Source organism: Peromyscus eremicus, chromosome 1, assembly GCF_949786415.1.
Source record: "Peromyscus eremicus chromosome 1, PerEre_H2_v1, whole genome shotgun sequence".
NCBI lineage: Eukaryota > Metazoa > Chordata > Mammalia > Rodentia > Cricetidae > Peromyscus > Peromyscus eremicus.
In genome coordinates this window covers 69,011,579-69,028,132 of record NC_081416.1, presented here as the reverse complement: position 1 = coordinate 69,028,132, position 16,554 = coordinate 69,011,579, and positions in this window count along the sequence as shown.

The window sequence follows — 16,554 nt, the reverse complement described above, 5'->3', positions numbered from 1 at the left end:
ATGATGTCTGCCTCTCCCACCCCCCAAGTCCTGCCATATCTTGGAAGTCACCCCTATGTATGTATCAGATCAATGACTACCTCCTCCCTGGGTCCCTGAGTCCACACTGCTCAGCCATTCAAGCCATTCTCCCCCCCCCCCCCCCCCCCGCCCCATAGTCATTGAAGAACATGAAGAAGACTCGGCTGATGCTGTCTTAGCTCTTCAGTGGCTGGAGTAACACTGAGTACTAAGACACAGTCCTCAGTGTGGAGCATGGCCCGTGTCTCCTCACATCATCAACCCTCCTACTCGGCTTTCTCCATGCACCACACTCTCGGCCACCACACACCTCGGCATGGGTCTTGCTGTCCCGAAGCCTGTAGCATTCTTACCTGTTCCCCTCTCAGTCATCTTTCAGATCCCACTAATCAGTTCTACTCTTCTAGACTAGGTCAGCTCCCCCAATTAAGCAGAGATACTAGAACCTTCCTGCAGAATATCTACCACAGTTTGTAATGAGACATGCATAGACAGACAGACAGACAGACAGACACACACACACACTCCAGACAGTGATCTCCATAAAGCAAAGACCATCCTTGGATTAGTGCCCACCATCACATCTCAGTGGCCTGGCGTCTGCAGCTTCTCAGTAGTCCTGAATGAGTAACGCATTGTCCATTGAAAATAAGCCACAGATGCGGGGACTGGTGGTGCAGGCCTGCTATTCAACCACTCTGGAGGCAGGAAGAAAAAAAAAGGACCAAGTTCAGCCTGGGCTACACAGTGAGTTCAAGTTCATCTTGAGTAACTTAGCAAGCCCTTCTCTCAGGGTTAGAAAGGGAAGAGTGGGGCTGGGGTTGTGTCTCAGTGAGAGAGAACTTGGCTAGCTCATGCAAGGCGCTGGGTTCAATCCCCAGCATGAGTAAAGAGAAATGCCACAGAGAAAATTCTTGGCATTTGGCAAGATGGCTGTGTTTCTTCTAGCTGCTTCTGAAAGTCCTCCAAAAAGAGAGGTTTCAAGATGTAGATCAGTGGTTCTCACCCTTCCTAACGCTGCAACCCTTTAATACAGTTCCTCATGGTGTGGTGATTCCCAGCCATAACATTATTTTTGTTGCTACTTCATAACTGTAATTCTGCTACTGTTGTGAGTTGTAATATAAATATCTGATATGTGACCCCTTTGAAAGGGTCGTTAGACCCCCAAAGGGGTCGCAACTCACAGGTTGAGAACTGCTGATGTAGACTCACAAGAACTAAGAGAACCAAGAGAAACAGAAGCTGTATGGCAAAGAACAGCAGCTACATCCAGATGTTGAGAGGACATTAACCAGGTGATATGAACTGAACCTGGAGACACAAAAACAATGGGAGGAAGGTGGGGACCAGCAGGGTGAAGTAGAGGGCTGCATGACAATCTACTGCAGGGTGGCTAAGGCATAGTTTCTATTCCCCTGCGGTAGAGCCAACGACAGTGGGGGAGGGAGTTCTCAAAGCTAACTGTGGGCAGGCAAACTGCTTCTGTACTGGGGGAAATGTGGCCTGGGACACTGGCCTGTCAATGCTGATGACTGTGTATTGGCATGCGCACTTGGAAGAACCAAGCTCTGGGCAGGACACAGCATCCTTTTCAGCCAACATATGTGCCTTGAGAGTTACACTCAACCCAGGGTCAGTAAAAGAATAAAGGCACAGAATGAAGGTGATTTGAGATCATTGGGGGAAACTTGAATTACAGACTCTGTGTTGGGCTCTACTGTGTCTGTTTCAGTGTCTTACTGTGGTCATGGCATTGTGTAAACCTAAGAGAATGTCCTTGTTCTTCAAAAAGCCATGCAGAACTGTTCAGGATGGAGGCATGATGATGTGTGCCACTTTCAAATGCTCAACAGATGAGCTTTATGATAGATACACAAAAGAGTTTTGTAGCCAGAAGTTTTCCTGTATCCTGCCCAGTCCCGCAGCCACTCAGACCAAGTAAACTCAGAGGCCTATATTACTTACAAACTTATGGCCATGGCCTATAGCTCAAGCTTCTTGCTAGCTAGCTCTTATAACTTAATCCATTTCTATTAATCTATGTTTTGCCACATGTTCCATGGCTTACCGGTCTGCTGGCATCTTGTTCCTTGGGCAACAGGCTAGCATCTCCCTGCCTCTGCCTCTCCTTTTCCTGTCTCTGTCTTGGATTTTCTGCCTGCCTATGAGCTGCCTTGCCATAGGCCAAAACAGCTTTATTTACTAACCAATCATAGCAACACATATTCACAGCATACAAAAAGACAACCCACAGCAAAGTTTATTCATGGACAGTGTGCTGGTTAATTTTTTGTCAGCTTGACACAAGCTCAGGTCATCTGGAAAGAGGAAACCTCAGTTGAGAAAACACCTCCAATAGATTGGCCTGTGGACAAGCCTATTGGGCATTTTTTTAAATTAATGGTTGATGGGGTGGGGCCCAGTCCACTGTGGGCAGTTTGACCCTTGGGCCCCAGGGTGTATAAGGAAAAAGACTAAGTAAGCCATGAGAAGCAAGCCAGTAAGTGGCATTCCTTCAGTTCCTGACTTTATTTTCCTTGATGAGGGACTGTAGGCTGTAAGACGAAGCAAACCCTTTCTTCCCCTTAGCTGCTTTGGGTCAGTGTGTTATCCCAGCAACGGAAAGCCAACTAGGAATGACAGTAACTACAGAGCACATGGAAAGAGACAAGCCGGAAAAGGGGAAGGAAGCAGAGGGGGTGTGCCACCACGATGGTGACAGCAATGGTCACATGTGTGGCTTCCAAGTGCCCATTGTTCTTGCCTCTCTTGTAAGTTTATAATGTCATGAAATAAAACAGGAACCAAGAGGACCACAAGGCTTCTCGCAGCAACCCTAAGAACTAACAGCAAGAGGGCTGGGGGTGTGGTTCGAGGCAGAACATGAACTTGGAGTGTGCTAACTCCCAAGTTCAATTTCTAGTACTGCCCATGCAGGAAAATAAAATCAGGAAAAATATTTCATCACATTATCCTAAATACAGTGATCTGTCCATTCAGAGTTCTAGTCTCAGTTGTAAAATCTTCCAAAAAGTGACTAAATACATTTAACATAATTGAGACATTGGAATGTTGATCTCCAATATAATCTTCTCTTAAAAAGCCATTGAAGGATGTATTTTCAATGACAAAAATGTGATGTGGTGAATGACATCAAGAGGAAGGGACCTCTTGGGCTACAGAGATGGCTCAGCAGTTAAGAGCACCTGTTACTCTTAAGGAGGACTCAGGTTCAGTTCCCAGCACCTACCTGGTGGTTGACAACCATCTGTAACTCCAGTTCTAGAGGATCTAATGCTCTCTTCTGACCTCCATGGACACCATAGGCATGCATGTGGTACACATACATACATACAGGCAAACAGTCATATACATAAAATAAATAAATCTAAAAACTTAAAAGCAGACATCTTGGGACATGGAGAAGAGGACAGGATTTCAGCCATACAAAGGGACACCTACTGAAGTGGTAGGGGTGCATGACAGGGTTCTGGGTGGGAGTGGGAGAGGGGAAAAAAATAAGACAACATGAGAAGAAGAAGAAAAAAGAACCGCTTTGTCTGATTGACCTGAACATAATATTCTTAAACATGGAGCTGAGTGTTGAGGGGAAAGTACTGGTGATACACAGAGCCAGCACATGAGAACTGGTGACACACAGAGCCAGCACATGAGAACTGTGACACACAGAACCAGCACATGAGAACTGTGACACACAGAGCCAGCCCATGAGGACTGGTGACACACAGAGCCAGCACATGAGAACTGTGACACACAGAACCAGCACATGAGAACTGATCCTGGAAAACTCTGGAAAAAGCAATGAATGTCAAGAAAAGACAAGTCCAGGACACATGCCTCCACTGGAACTCATATTTTTATGATCATAATAAAATGGGCTTGGTACCAATGTTGAGTGGGAACTGGGGCTCTGTGAGTAAAAGAAAGGGGGTTGACTACAGGTCACATTTTTTGCCCGACTAATATGTCATGTCTGAAAGTCAAGAGATAATGCTACAAAAAAAAAAAAAACAAAAACCAACAGATAAATCAAGAAATACCTGCTCAAAAGAATTGAAAGCAAGGGCACCTATGTTTACATAAACATCTTCACATAGCCGCAGATGGAAGAAAGCTAAATGTCAATTGGCAAGGAAATGGATAAACAAAGTATAGTATGTCCATAGGATGGAATGTTACTCAGCCTTATAAAGGAGTGAGGACAGGGAGAGAGAGCCCAACCAGTAAACTGCTTGTGTAAGCATAAGCACCCCCATGAAAAGCTGAGCACAGTAGCACACACCTATAACCTCATTGCTAGATGGGTGGAGACAGGTGGACCCCGGGGAACTCATCGGGGTAGCTTTAACATCGAGTTTCAGGTTCAGTGAGAATCCCTATCCAAAAAAAGAATGTCAAGAATGACGGAGAAAGGCACTTAATGTTGGCCTCTGGCACATGTACACACACACACACACACACACACACACACACACACACACATACACATACACACACAAAAAAAAAAAATGAATGAAATTTTGACACACACACTACAAAGTGGATGGCCTTTGGAAATGCCCTAAAGAAACTAGTTACAAGGGAACAGATACTGTCTAGTTCCACTTTCCTGAGGTCATTAGTATAGCCAAATTCATAGAGACAGAAAGTAGAATTGGGGGTGGGATAGGGGAGCCAGGGAATTCATGTTTCATGGGCAGAATTTTGCTTTGGGAAGATGAGAAAGATCTGGAAGTGGATAACAACAGATAATTTCACGACACCGTGGATGTACTTAATGCTACTAAATTACCCAGGAAAAGTGACTAAAGTGTCCTGAATGGCTTTAAAAAACAGAGTGACATTTAAAAGCTGTGACAGCAAGTGGCAGAGAAACATAGGCTCTGTGTTTCTATAGAGTTCCACCTTATATGTTGATAGGGTCTCTCAAGTCAGGCAGAGCTCCCACTTAGGCTCATCTAGCTGGTCAGCTTGCTCCAAAGATCTGGGATTACAGGGGAGCCGCCATGCTGCCTGGCATTTCTGTGGGGGCTGGGTTTCAAACTCTGGTCCTCAGACTTTCAGGGCAAGCACTTGACCCACCCAGCCATCTCCAGTCCTATTTTACTTTTTATTTTATTTGTTTGTTGTTTGTTTGTTTAGTTTGAGACAGGGCCACTCTACATAGTGCCCATTGTCCTGGAACTCACTATGTAGACCAGGCTGGCCTCGAACTCACAGAGATCTGCCTTCTTCTGACTCCTGAGTGCTGGGATTAAAGCTGTGAGCCTCCACATCTAGCTATTTTACTTTTTAAAACACTGTGTTGGGGCTGGAGAGACGGCTCAGTGGGTAAGAGTGCTGGCTACACAAGCCTGAGGACCTGAGTTGGGATCCCAACGCTCACATAACAAGTCAAGAATAGCGGGGCATGTCTGCAGCACCAGAGCTCTTGAAAGCAAAGTTAAAAGAATGGCTGGGCTTGCCAGCTGCCTGCCTAGCTCTGAGTTTAATCAGAGACCCTGCCTCAAAGGAATAAAGTGGAGAGTGAGAGAGCAGAACTCCTGACATCTTCTTCTGGCCTCTGCACACATGCACACACACACACACACACACACACACACACACACACACACACACACACAAGAATAACATAGTAGCACATTTATACAGCACTTGCTACGTGCCCGCCATGCTCCAAATGCATTGCCTATGTGCTCATTTATGCATCAATACTATGAGGGAGCTTTGGACACTGAAAAAGAAACAGCTGCCTAGAGCTGTAGCAGGGGCAACTCTAGTAGCAGGGACAACTCTAGCAGGCTCCTTCTCAGGCAGACTGCCCCAGAGCTGTCCCTGTACTTAGTCATCCTGTGTTGCCACAGATCACACAAATAAACGACTGCAATGTAAACAGTTGAAGCCTGGCAGTGGTGGTGCATGCCTTTAATGCCTTTAATCCCAGCACTGGGGGGTGGGAGTATGTGGAGGCAGGGGGGGGGGGGTGGGGTGGGGGGGGTGGGGGGTGGGGGGGGGTGGGGGGGTGGGGGGTCTGTAAGAGGCAGGCAGATCTCTGAGTTCAAGGTCTGCCTGGTTTACAGAGTGAGTTCCAGGACAGCCAGGGCTACATAGAGAAACCCTGTCTCAAACCAACCAACCAACCAACCAACCAAAACAAAACAAAAAAGTAAGAAAGTAAACAATTGACTCTTTAAAATAAAGCCTGATATTTGCTTCATCTTGGGAGCATGAAAACTAATACTCTAACACATGAGCAAAGGTTATTTTCTACATACACAGGATTTTTAGAAGGTCCTCTGGTTTTTCTAGCCCTCCCTGATTTCTGTTCTCACTTCCTTGGTGCAGTCATCAGCACAAAGGGACCTTTGGACTCTCTTGAGACCTCAGTGTGCAGCTGAGAAGACACATGGAAACCGTGTCCCTATAGTGCAGATCCTGGCTTTAGATCACATTGCACCCCCTGCTGGAACACAGCTGCTGTAAACCTCAGATGAGAGAAGAACATGAATTATGTTTCCAGTTATCGGCAGGAGGGCAGACCCTTCGACTGGTGGAAAATGCCTAACTCTGAGTCACTTTGGGGACCATTTTCTAGAGCAAACTCTCTTTAGAAACTAAACTTAATCATGCAGCTAAATTAACACACTGTATGACTGTTTGTAAAAACAAAATGATTAAACCCGAATATGCCAACCAAAGTGATAAAAATGTAAATGAGAGGGAAGACGGAAATCAATACACATTATCAGTTGCTAAATCACTATTTAAAAACGGATTCAAGCAGACAACTAGGAAATGACAGGAAGCATAAGCACACGGGGTAATAAACAGAACAGAACCCAGCATTAATTAAAGAACTCACCCAGTGAAATGTGATAGTGTTTATATCCAGAGTAATAATCATTGTCACAGCTTAATTACACTCTGAGCATCAAGTCACCAAGCATTCCTGTTTAGGCTTTTTCACGTTTTAAAGGACACTTGAACAAAAATTTTCATTTTTTTACAACAAAGTACTCCAAGCAATAAATTTTTGAATATGTAGCAACATTTGTTATTGTACAACTGACAGGGATTTTCTTTTAAATTACAGCTACTGTATCTACCATTCTAGATGAAATTGCTTTAGAATAGAAGTCTAAATATATTACATTTTAATTTCTTGAAACCTATTATACCATTTCACTTATTTTATGGGTATTTTGTCTGAAAATTGATTTTATTTTTATATGTCAACTAAATTAGATGTCAGCTAAATTAACTGGAGCATAAAATATGCTAGGGACATATATTTACAAACACACACAGCAAAATGGTGCACAAATAGCGAGACTCTGACTTCAACTCAGAGGCATGAAAGATCTCAGGCAATGGTGACCAAATCCATTCACAAACCTCTTCATTGTTACAGATGATTTGTTTAAAGAGCCTGCTTACAATGTCACAAGGTGACTCAAAGGTCTTCCATTATTATTTGTATATGCATACATGTGTTAATGTGCAGAGTTATGTATGTGTGTACATATGATGTGTGGTGTAGGGGGTGTGGTGTGTGTGTATATGTGTGTATGTTATGAATGTGTGTGTGAGGTGTGTGTATATGTGTGCGTGTTATGTGTGTGTTGTGTGTGTGGTATGTGTATATGCTGTGTGGTATGTGTGTGTAGTCTGCATACATATGTGTGTGTGGTGTGTGTGTGTGTGGTGTGTATGTATAGTGTGCATGTATGGTGTGTGTGGTGTGTATATATGGTGTGTGTGGTGTGTATGTATGGTGTGTGTGGTGTGTGTATAGGTTATGTGATGTGTGTGTAATGTGTGTGTGGTGTGTATGTATAGTGTGTGTGGTGTGTATGTATGGTGTGTGTGGTATTTTAGTGTGTGTGGAATGTTTTAGTGCATGTGTTGTGTGTGTATGGTGTGTGTGGTGTATGTGTGTATGTGTGTGGTGTGTTTGAGTGTGTGTGTGTATGTGTGTATGTATGATGTGTGTGGTGTGTATATAGGTTATGTGGTATGTGTGTAGTGTGTGTGTGGTGGGTGTATGTGTGCGTGATGTGTGTTTGAGTGTGTGTGGTGTGTGTTTGAGTGTGTGTGTGGTATGTGTGGTGGGTGTATGTGTGTGGTGTGTGTTTGAGTGTGTGTGTGGTGTGTGTGTAAGTGTGTGGTGTGTGTGTTTGTGTGTGTACTAGAATACAACTTCAGGTGTTATTCCACCTGTTACTTTGTTTTTGAGGCGTGTGCACTCACTGGTATTTAACTCGCAAAGTAATCTAAGCTGGCTGGCCAATGAGCCCCAAGGATTCACCTGTCTCTTCAATGCTAGGATTACAAGATTGCCACCGTGCCTGGGTTTTTTGTTTTTGTTTTTCCCATATGAGTTCTGGGGATCAAATTAAGGTCCTTGTACTTTCAAAATAAATAATTTAGGCCAAGGTGGTGGTGCGTGCCTTTACTCCCAGCACTCGGGAGGCAGAGGTTTCTTAACACTGCCACAGAGGTTGTTCCTCTTCTGCCCCACCCCCAGGCCCATGCCTGCCCAATCCCTCTCAGCCTGCACTCTGCTTGTATTCCAGCCTCACTTGTGGTCTTCACCCAAGAACACTCCATTCAACTGCTAGGACTGTGTCAGGGTCCTGTGCTGTTGTTCCCTTTGGGGGAGGGGGCTAAGTAGGCACAGAGTCAACAACACAGACTCCGGGAGAATGTTGAAACAAGCTCAGTTCATTCAAGAAAAGGCAAGCCTTATATACCCTCCACCCTACCTTGGGGGAAGGTCTAATGAATATGCATCTGCTGGTGTGACATGGCTGCCTCTCATTGGTCCAGGTCATCTCCAGATCATGTCTCAGCTGCTGTTGCTAAGGCCCTTAGGCAGACTCAAGTTGGCTCTCAGAAAGTATGTTTATTACTGGTTTGGGCCAGCTGGCCCTCAAGCCTGTTAGGGATGAGTCATCTCACATATCTACCCCTTTTTATTACTTTATAGGATGTGCTCAGTGGGAGCTAGGGTGCATTGCCCTAACCTTGTTGACCCCACCTCAGGAGACCTCAGCATAATGGACTGTGCCTGCCTTAGATTGGCTTGCCAAACAAGCCCATACCCGTCATTGACTCCCAGCTCTCAAAGAGCATCAATCCTGGAGAGCTGTCCAGGTGGTGTGCTTTAGGCAGTAGCCTTCTGTATCTCAGTGAGCCATATGTGCATTATCTCTCTAAGAGGACTCTGATCTAGGTGTCTGAGAGCCAATAAAACCTGTAGGGTCACCTTTGTGACCACCTTCTGTTGGTGAACCTATTGTAGAAGATATCTGAACAAGAGAAGGATTAGTCAAAAAGTTCAGTCTCAAGGACATGGATGGAACCCTAGTCATATTTATTGTGCCCAATCAAAGTCTTTCTGGTGATGCATTAGCGACCTTGTAGGGGGTGAGGCAATTGTTTGCTATCTAGGGTCACATGCCAGTGATGACATGACCTTTACTAATGCTGCAGTAGCAGAGCAAATAATACATTACCCCTCTGAAGCTTCTTCTTTGGCCAAAGTCTCTTGGTCTGTTGCTGGACGTACATCTCTGGAGGGTATCCATATCGGTATGGTAGTATTCTGTGGGAAAACGCAAGCACACCCTCGCCCTTGGGTTAATAGGAGAGCAGGGGGTTGCCACTGAAAGGTGATGGGATCCCTCCAATACATCAAGGGCAATGGTGTCTGCTGAGGCAAATAAATAAGCATGTTGTCCATTTTGGGCTAGTGTGACAGTTAACATATGGTCCTCAGCCTGTGAGCATCTCAAGAGAAGCAGCAATATTGTGTTGTATATTTAAACGAGGCTGAGCCTCAGCCTGGTCATCATAGGCAGCTCACCAATTAAGGAAGACTACAGGCTCCAACACAGCCTTCATCAAATGGTACCAATCATAATAAGTCTGTAAATGCATTGCCCATTGCCGTAGGACTTGCTCAAAATATGGTGAGTCAGGACCCGATTCATTAGCAGCCTTACAGACCAAAGACAGGTCTGCAAGAGGGGTAGGTATCCATGGGTGGTTGGCCGCATTGGGGCCCACATTAACTGGAAATGCCATAGTGGGCATATGTGGCACCATAGGTAGAATAGGCTGGGAGGTATGTGAAGCAGCTGGATTGGCAGGCAGACATCCAGGCAAATCACTCCATGGATACTGCAGTGGGGAGGGTAGCCACTTGAGGCATGGGGAGAGCAGAGAGAGGGGCTGCCGGTATAGGTAGGCTTGGATGCTGCCGCAATCATTTCCTCTCTCTTTCCATCCCTTTCCTTTCCTTTATGCCTATTCTCATGCCTCTCCTTGTCAGCAGTGGCAGAGGAAATATCAGTCATAGATGGAATGAAGGTGATAGATAAGTTGGTGTTACATTGTTAGGCAGACCCAGGTTGGCTCTCAGAAAGTATCTTTTTTACTGGCTTGGGCTGGCTGGCCCTTAAGCCTGTTAGGGATGAGTCATCCCACACTAGGACCTTGCTGAAGCTCCTCTTGGCCTGGAATGCGTCCTCCTTCCCACCCCTGGCTGTATAACAACCAACTTCTGATTGGGTCTTAAGAGTTGGGGGTCCTTAAAGTTTCTAGATATTCTAACTGCATTTTAGTGTTCAAAAGACAATGTCCCAGCACCCAGTATATTTTCATATAGAGAAATATAGAATGATTACCTCAGACTAGAGCCCAAAAGGGAACCTGCCTTGGGCCCTACTCTGGCTCACTTGTGGCCTACAGGTGATCACCCCACCTGGAGCTTCAGAAACCCTTAACTAATCATTTAAATCTGCTTCCAGGTCCTGTCCCTCAGAGGGCTTGGCATATACCCCTATAATTGCTGATCTTGGTTGTCAACTTGACTGCATCTGGAATCAACTGAAATCCAAGCACCTCGAGGAGGATTTTCTTGACAGGCTCATCTGAGGTGAAAAGACCCACCCTAAATCTGGGCCACACTTTCTGATGGCAGGCCACATAAAAGGACATGAAGAAGGAAGCTTTTGCTTTGGCTGCTCGCCCTCAGTCTTACTGACAAGTTCCTCTATCCTGATGCTGAAGCATTCCTTCACTGGTAGTAGAGCCTACTTCTTCCGGGTTCTAACATAGACTGAAGACTCCTGAGATGCCCAGCCTTGTGAACTGAGCAACCACTGGACTCTCAGCCATTGGGAGGCAGCCATTGAGAGGCTAGCTGAACCACCATATCCTATATGCCACTCTAAGAAACCCCCTTTTAGTACATATAGGTTCACTCTGTCAGTTCTGCTCCTCTAGAGAACCTTGATTAATACAGCCCTACCGAGGGAGTGGCCAAGGGACAGCTGCTATGGAGGTAGAATAAATGAGGTGTTTTAGTTAGTCATTTCAAAGGGTGGCTGTTATGAAAATGTATTTATCAAGGAAGGAAGCTAGGTTCTATTTTTTTTTTTTAACAATTAACACAATCTAAGGAAGCTTTAATAGGAGACATATGCCGTGTGAGCCTCTGTTTGTAAGCATTCTCAAGCCTTGTGTTTGTTTCATGTGTATCTGAAAATAAGCTGTATGTTTTCTTTTTTATATCAAGACAATCTCCGGGGAGTGTGGTAAGATAGAGCGGGGCACATAGCTGCCTTCCAAGAGTATCCCATGGGCTTCTCTGAAATCAAAGTTCAAAGGAGAATTGTCAATTAGCATCAACAGAGACAAAACTATGATCGTTCTGGGGCTATAGCAAAGGCTCAAGGCACATCAGTTAAGAGAGCTTGCTACTGGTTCCCAGAATTCATAGTGGTTGGCTCACAACCACTTATTACTCCAGCTCCAAGAGATCTTTTTTCACCTCTGTGGACCAATCACACACACAATAAACAAACAAACAAACAAGCAAACAAAATCTTTTACAAATAGCTGTGTTGTCCAAACTCATTGATAAGCATTATGAATTGGGTCGGTGGAGGAATGGGAGTCATCCCATACTGAAAACATGGCTCAGAATCATCAGACTAGTCTCAGAGGACTAAGGAGCATGTTCTTAGGACGATGGATTTTCCTGCCCCCTCACATTCTGCTGCTGCTGTTGAGAGCGTTTCAGTAAATGTGCCTACATCTCTAATGAAACCTTGTTTCCTCTGAAGAACTGTCAGGGTTCTGTTTCGTTTACAAAGAGAGATTGTTCTGCCCAAACTCACTATTGACAGAAAGAAAGCTGGAGAGATGGCTCAGGGACTAAGAACCCTGGCTGCTCCTCTAGAGGACTTGGGTTCTATTCCTAGTGTCTGCATGGCAGCTCGCAACTGTCTGTAACTCTAATCCCAGGGATCCAACACCCTCTTCCAGTCTCCATGTCTGAGACTTGTGCTGCACATCTATACATACAGACAAAACACCCACACAAAATAGATATAAATAAATCTTTAACAAGAAAGAGACTTGTCAGAGAGTAAGAATTAACTCATTGTAAAAGAGTAAGAATTATCTCACTACTGAGCTAAGAACTCTGAAGTTGAGGACCTAATGGCCTGTCTACTGACAGGCCTCTTGCACAGTATGTTCTAGCTACCTAGAGCTCCCCCTGTTCCCTGCCGCCATTCTTACCTCCATATTTCACATTCACACCCGCCCCCCCCCCCAGTCTCTCAGTCTCTGCAGGGGCCTAGACTCTGTAGCACTCTCTAATCTCCCTCCCCTGTCAGCCTTCATAACTAAACTTCTGTGCTCATCATGCCTTGTACCTTCCCTTTGCCAGTGACCACCTTCTCCCTTTCATGCCCCAATACTTGCTACCACCCTTATCCATGATCTTGACCTAGAGCATAGACCTCAGAGGTCAGAAATCATGTCTGAATAATAATCTTCCACCCAGAGCTGCACTCGGGATTCAAGAAACCATTGAAATGAATTAAACTCATCATACCTCATGGTGTTGGTCAATCCCAACACTTCTCTCAAAGCTGCTCAGGACTTTCTGGTGACATGGTTTTTCTTAGGCAACCCAAGACTGACTGATGACAGTGATTGACAGAATAGAAAAGCATGGCCAGAAGAAATGCATCTGAGAGGACTAAATTAAACACAATTAAGGGAGAAGCAGTTTTAGTAATCTGGAGGAGGAAGGAAGGTGGGAACGTGGACCTGGATGGCCCATGTGTGGGTAATTGAGGAAGCAGATGATGGTGACTGGGTGAAGTATTGAGCTTGTTTTTCTGTCATCTCTACTCAGGTTTGCGTTGGAAATGTGTTTGTGAGGAAAAGATTTTAAGATGAAAGAGAAGCAAGCAGAGCTGATTTGCAGAGCACCAGGCTGTCAGGCAGTGGTATAGGAGAAGGGCTCCAGGATGGGTCCCTCTTGCCTTGGTCCCCTGACTCCCTGGGGCAGCACTCCTGTCTTCCAAGCACTCTGACTGCATTGATAGATGCAGACTCCCGCATTTGGTATTGTTACCTCAGGTACTGCCTCAGGCTGCCTCATGTCCTTGAACATGACCAAATGGGAACCAGAGCCCATGGGATGGAGACTTTCCCTCAGTTAATCCAGCTGCTCACCACTCCCTACAATAAGGCAAAGAAAATCTCTTTGATGTCCCTTGAGTCACACCAAGCAGGGCCTCAGCCTCTCTTTGTGTGAGAGAGTCTACTTTCGGATCATGGAGCCAGCTTGATAGAAATTTCTCTACTCTAGGGGCTGGCTCAGAGGTTAAGAGCACTACTGGCTGATCTTCTAGAGGTCCTGAGTTCAATTCCCAGCAACCACATGGTGGCTCAAAACCATCTATAATGAGACCGGGTGCCCTCTTCTGACATGCAGGCATACATGAGGAATAACAAAGTATACATAATAAATAAATAAATCTTTAAAAAGAAGAAAGAAAGAAAGAAAGAAAGAAAGAAAGAAAGAAAGAGAAGAAAGGAAAGGGAGAGAGAGAAAGAAAGAAAGAGAGAGAGAGAGAGAGAAAGAAAGAAAGAAAGAAAGAAAGAAAGAAAGAAAGAAAGAAAGAAAGAAAGAAAGAAATTTACTCTAGACACAGTCCTGGGATAGTGTAGACCAGTTTAGACTAACAGTTACCCATAATAGCTACATTCTAAATGACCCCTTCGGGAGTCCTCCTCTTTTTTTGGTGACACTCAAATGAGTCACAGCGAAAGATATAAAATAATATACACTTTGTGCATTCAGGTGTCAACACAAAACAGCTCTCACCTGAAAGAGAAAAAGAGACAGTTTATTCTGTGTCCAGTATGAGTGACCATGTGGTAGCAACAGGGATTCAGGCTGTCCTAACAACACGTGTCTAGTGGAAACTTATTTGAACCTATTATCCTAGAACAAAAGACAGTCATAAACCAAGGCATCTACGAAATATAATGGTGGGTACATCAAATGAGCAGGTTATAGCAAAGCAGAGAAAACTCTGCTGTAGGGTTTTGATGTTATTGCAAAGTATTGTTAATTTTTTAGTTGGTAGAAGTTGGTGGTCTGTTAATAAATTCCAAAAGCTTTACTCAGCTGACTGTCAAAAGGATGCTGGGTCAGACACAGAGCTGAGCAATGGCTGCATACTGAGCGGACTAAGACAGCTCAAGACAATCTGGCTCTGGATCTACAGCATTTCAACTATTCATAATCAAGGAAGTTCTAACCAATCAATTTTGTGCAATCTTCAGTATAGATGTGCCCCTCCTCCCCAGGAACATCACACAAAATCCACAAAACACTGTATTGATTGAACACTCAAACACTCAGGTCTTAACAGAACATTTCTAACACCACACCTATTTGGCTCAACCAGTTAATGGATAGCCAAGCCTGAGACTCCCCTAGGGAAGAACAAAAGTCTCTCTCTTGCCCTCCCCCCACTGTGTGTGTGTGTGTGTGTGTGTGTGTGTGTGTGTGTGTGTGTGTGTGTGTGTATAGCATGTATCTTACCTACCTCACGTTAAAAAGAGGCCATTTGTAATGTAGATGAGGTCAGTGCCTCTCTCCCAATGTTGACAGACAAGAGGAAGATTCCAGGGAGAAATGCCACAGCGAAGGATGAATATAAATGATGTTTTTCCACTCTGTGGAAAAATGCCTTTTGTAGGAAAATCTCAAAGCACTCCAGGAAGCAAGGCTTTGACAGACACTTTCAGCCAGGGTCAATGTGAATGGTCAGAGCTTCTGAAGTCACTTGTGATGAGAAAGAATAACCATCCAAGACTTTTAAAATGCAATCTTGCCTTCTGGGTAGTAAACAAACGTGTGCAGATGGATAATGACATCTGTGGATTCTGGCTCCGTTTCCCGGAGAGAAAAAAATGTAAATAAATATGTAAAAAACTGTCATATGTGGATAACACCCACAGTTCAGGCAGCGGCTGTCATCCTGCATGGCGTTCATAAGCAATGGGTCTTGTCACTGGGGTCCTCATGACTGTGTGACTCTGAGAATAGAAACCACATCTCCAGTGCCTGGGGGAAGACAATCAGATGATGTTATGAGATGGTTAGAGATGAGGATCAGGAGGTGGTCATTTTGTTGCCCCCATTGGATGCTTCCTTGTAAATGTCTAATAGCTGAAGGATTCATCTAGGTCTGCAGATGCCACGCCCTTAACTGGGAAAGCAGGGGGTGGTATAGGAAGGGAGTGGGGGGGAGGTCACAGCATCATTGACTGGTACACTCATTGACTGGTTCACTGGGCAATTTTTTTTCTCGTTCATCCATGTGCTGTGTAAATAACTGAATTTGGGCTCTAGCCACTGAAATGCTTAGAGAGCAGATGTTAGCGACTTTGAAACTGTTCCCAGGATTCTGGTATTGATCAGGCTTGGAGGATAAAATACAATACTCTAAGAACATTCCTTCTATAAGAAGCAAAACCAAGGGTCAGAGAGGTGGCTAAATGGGTAGGAGCACTTGCTGTGCAAGTGTGAGGATAAGAGTTCAAACCTCAGGCAATGCAGAGCTAGCTGGGTGTGGCCACACCTGCACCTGTAACCCCAGCAATGCGGGGGGCAGACGAAGGAGAATCACCAGTTTGCTGGCTGCCAGCCTAGCTCCAGATTAAGTGGGAGACCCTGTCTCTGCCTTATTAGGCAGAGAATGATAGTGCAAGATACCTACTGTTCTCCTCTGGGCTCCACATGTATTCACAGTCATTCCCTCAACAATCCCCCAGAGACAGAGAAAGAGAGACGGAGACAGAGAGTAGAGAGATAGAGACAGAGAGACAGAGACAGAAAGAGAGAGCTAGTAGAAACAGCTCGCCCTTATAAACACTTGTCTGTATTCTGAAAACCAGTGCTGAGAGCTTGCAAAAGAATCCAAGTTCATGGGTGTCTAGGAAACAAACTCCTTCCAATGCAGGGAAAAAAAAAAGGTTTCCAAATGCTCTGCTTAGATGTTATTAATTTCAGAACAGATATTATATAATTATCAGTTCATGAATAAGGTGGGAGGCAGTTGTGACCAAAGCTATCTTGCTGTTACACCAGTGAAGCATCCAGGCTTATATTGTCTTATGCTTCAA